This window comes from Aedes albopictus, chromosome 1, assembly GCF_035046485.1.
Source record: "Aedes albopictus strain Foshan chromosome 1, AalbF5, whole genome shotgun sequence".
Classification (NCBI taxonomy): Eukaryota; Metazoa; Arthropoda; class Insecta; order Diptera; family Culicidae; genus Aedes; species Aedes albopictus.
Window position 1 is genome coordinate 327,051,004 of NC_085136.1, and position 4,743 is coordinate 327,055,746.

Sequence of the window (4,743 nt, forward strand, 5' to 3'; positions counted from 1 at the left end):
ATTCCGACCGCCGCGAAACTTGTTTAAACGTGTTCGAACGCGCACTCGTGTGGGGCTAGGGCTGTGTACACTGAAAAACAAAAGAACCCAAATTTGAGTATTTTTAAACTCACTTTTGAGTTCTTTTTTGCATCCTGTTTCATTCGCTCTCTTTATTGTTGTCAGAGAGTGAATAGCAAAACAACCCAACTTTGAGAGTTCGATGCGGGAAGCCAAAATTGAGTAAGTGGCACAGTACCGAAAGTTGAGTAATTTTAACTGACGGTTGAGTAAAAAGAACCTTGACTTTAGGTACTTTGGCCGTATACGCCTAAATGCAAACTACCTACCTAAACATCGACTCCAGCAACTCAAAATTGGCTTCCCGCACGCAACCTCGTAGTTGGGTGGAATGAACTCACTTTTGGGTACTTTCGTTTTTCCGTGTAGGATTCTGTCCGTCCGTATCCGATGCTAGCCTCTAACTGCTTGTTGTTGTTTTGATCCTCCCTGACAGTTTGTCGCGCGCAACCAAAGTATATACCATAAGAGGTATGCATAGTCGGGTGCGTATGTGAAGCAACCAAATGCAGATGTACGAACAACGGTGCTCATCGATCGTGCATAAGTGCAATACACTACAATCTCCCCTTTTCAATAAAAATGCGAATAAGTTTATTGCCAAAGCATTTGACGCGTTTCTTTGTCCGTACATTCTTGATTATTGTGTTTATGGTAAACTTCTCGTGATGTACCTCTTGGTCTTCTCCAAACTGCAACTCAGCCAACACAACGAGTCCCAAACTGAATGTTTGATCATAACTCAAAATATCGTCTACCTATTCTTCATTTTTTTACAAAGACTTTCTTCTTGTATCAGACATGAATGGTACTCTTAATAATGCATTTGAATCATGGTTTGAATTAATCTCACGTTCAAGATAAATGTATTAACCAAAGTAGGACGTTGGGGTCAATATGGCTCGCTGAACATCCACTACGCCAGCGTGGTGCACTCTGCGTAACATCTTAGGAGAGGTAATTCATATTTAGTAAGATCCGTGATTAGCTGCAAACTTTGTTCGCACTGTTTCTCATTAAAACATCTCCCAGTCTTATTTTGCAATGTTCATTTTAGTCTAGAGCTACTGCTCTCTTTTTCCTTCTTTTTTTTTTATTTTTTTTAGCAGTTGCCGAGTACTATGTATCACCTCCATTAATCACACGTACTGTTTGCAATGTACAATAAGGTCAATTATGCACCCACCACGGTACAAGATTAAACATACTGCTACACGATATATTTCAGACAGGTTGATCTTTGACTTGGAATGGTCCCTTTAACCGAGCCATCATCAGGTCTTCACCTACTGTTATCAGACCCTTTCATTCACATGAAGATGTACCAACAGTGAATTGAACTGAATCGCTCATTTAAACGAATCACTAGTGTTCAGAGTCAGTGCAACGTAGAGACCTACTTGAATACATAAACAATTAAATAATATATATGGGTATCTTACAAAACTCACTCAGCAACAAAAACTTAATGACCCCTGTAGATTATTCCAAAACAAACCCGACCTCACGACGTGCCTTCCATAAGCATCTCACGGTCTATAGTCACACTATGATTAGTAATATGAAAATGTGACAAGTAATGAGCAATTCGGATATATAGATCCCTTAGAAACACCCTGCGCAACAAGTCTGCATGCGATTATAAGAATGTCACTTTCTTCCTCTTATTGGCGTAACGTTAACGTAGGATGACATCATTTTCATTAAGTATTGGCCCATGTTCTTGTTCCATAGATATGTAGAAACCTCAAATCTATATCAAGCCATTTTTGCGTTTTATAAGTCGATAGCAATTGACGTGGTTTTCGCCAGAGATAAAGGAATGCGCCACGCATCACCAATCGTTTGCGTTCGGTGACTATAGTAAGACAGATATCATTGTCTTAATTCTCTCCCCTTTTTTTTGCGTATTGAGCTATCAAGACAAAAGATATTGTCAATGTCGAAACTAACAATGCTAGCTGAACATCAGCTAATTTAGCTAAAATTTTCAAAATCCAGCTCAAAATAGGATTATTCATCTTTTGTACAGAAACAATACTTGTGGGGGAATAAGTGCAAGCGTAATGCAACGTCCCATATTATATTCGCTTTGTATAACACATGGATCCATGAATTGCTTGATTTAGCCTGCCCTGCTTTCGCAAGCATGTCCCTCTTACTCTGACTTCGCACATCAATGTCGATAAAATACTCTCTCGGTTTTCTATCAATCACCACTCACCGTATCACGCTTACCTGCGGAATGATAAAACGAAATATTTTCCACTCGAAAAAAAACAATATATATGTGGGTATACCCCATATGTGGGTATACCCTTTTGATTTGTAGCAATTTTGGTATTAAAACCAGGGAGGGTGTAGGCACGTCAAACTCGAACAAACTACGCCTACCTAACATGCATCGCGAGCGGGCCTTCCCAAACACAATGCGACTTTGCGGGCCATCCCCATCAGCAACACAAACCGATTTCCAAGCAGAATTCGATCAGGCCCCAGGTCGCGTTGCCAGTCGACACTAACACGCTCGCAAACAGTAGGCCTACCTTACCGCTTGCGAATCCCCTGATTGAAACTTGGTGCAACTTGGATCGTGTGATGCCTATTGTTTCTTATCATTTTGAACAGGTGGTAAAACAAATTGAATCAAATGTAAATCTCGTGATGGTCATCAGTTTCTCCATCACTGCTGTTATACCCATCTCAACTGGATACTTCCTTTTATAAGAACCATTATTTTCCTTCCACAACGGATATGATATTCATATGCATATAAATGTATAAATCTTTTCACTGATGTATCGACGATAATTACCAATAACAATATTTAAAGAATACATCTTGTTAAGTTAGTGTGCAGGCTAGAAACAAAACACACGAATCACTAGCAATCCTTAGCACTCCGACCTTCAATCAACAATCCTGTAGGTATTTACCATTGAATGTCGTATCAACGAACCATCAAAGTAAACTTATCCCATCAAAGCAAAAGCGCCACTGTGAAAGCAATGGAGATATGTCAAAAACACGTGTCTCTGACCTCACTATACTACATATATGTACATCGCTGATACTCGTACATCTTTATCGCTTTGTCGAGTGCAGTGGTAAAGAATATGTCAATCGTTTTGCCTTTATATTCATTGCTGATGGATTACAATCTAATATCAATCACAGATAAATGTGTTTGTGATCATTTAGCTCCATTCCTGACTCAATCATAGGTCAACACCAACTTCATTGTCCAACTCTTCAAACAAAACTGGAGAATGCTCTGTAGCAAATCACCCGCAGTTGAGAGGCACTGCTCCATCTCGTGGCCACACGTATCAACTGGAGGCCTCTCGCCTCTAGCCCTGCACTCTCTTGACCATTTACGCACAAGACATTGGACATATTTTCCTCGCTGCAATAGTGCCATCGGACTTTTCACAAATACTTTGTGAAGCCATGCTTGAAATCAAAAGCTGCAGAGCTTTTCCAATTCCTCTTCTCATAGTTATCTATCCCAGTCGCACCTCGTTAAGCCGACCATAAACATCTATGACACAAACACACCTGGGCAAAATAGTCATGCTTATCTGTACAGTCTCGGAAGCGAAAAATCACGTCATTATCGAGGTTCCACGACTTTATACAAGTGAAGACACCGTTTCATACATTTTACATCCCCTGAGACAATTTCTTTACCAAAAGATAATACAGCCAAAAAGCTCAATGTCCAACGGATAAAATTTCAAATTCTCGAATTGTCGGCTAGTATTTACGGCTAGATGCTCTCGGTAACGCTCCGTTACTATTTGATGCCGCGTAAATCGTTACAGCTTTCCCTCTTCTTTTTTTTCGCCTGTTTGCAAATACGACGAACTCGTGTACCAATCACTTGGAGAGGAAATGGCCGTACCGCTCAATCCCAGGAAAAACAATCCTCTCTCCAATATGTATCGACGTCTACGATATCAACCCTTCGTTCTATTATATTATTGGACAAACTCATGTGAACAAGCAAACCTCCATTCATTTCCACTCCAGCACCTGGGCAGCGTAATCCTGCTGTGTTGTTGACAGCCGTGTTGTATTTTTAAATAAGCTGACCATTGCACTGGCCCTTTGCAACCACTTCGATTCTTTCCAAAACTCATGTTTTCTCTCTTTTCCATCTTCAGCATCTTGCAACCACATGAAAGAGCTATCCCGTGTCATGGAAGCCCGAAACTCCTCCGTTTTCATCATGGAAGCGCCCAGATTAAGCCCATGCTTTTTCATTCTCGCAACATCCCTTTGGAAAATCCTGCTGTTTCTCCATAGTCCACACACGCTGATAAAATCACTCCGATTTTCTCAGATTTCATATGCGAAACTCAATCAATTCTCACTTTTTTTTTACTCAGGGGAAATCCTGTCGATTTCCGCCAACGCCACGAGAACCACTCTGATTCTCTCGAACTTTGCCCCCCGGAGAATTCTGCCAACTCTCGCTTTTTTTACCAGGGGAAATCCTGCAGATTTCCGCCAACGCCATGGGAATCACTCCAATTCCCGCAAAGTTCGACCCCACGGAGAAATCTTCACATTTCTCGCGTCTTAAGACTTCCCTTCTGTGACTATATTTCCACGGAGAATCCTTCCAAATTCTCGCATCTCATCCTTTGGTTTGCCCCAAATCCTTCACCTCTGTGCCAA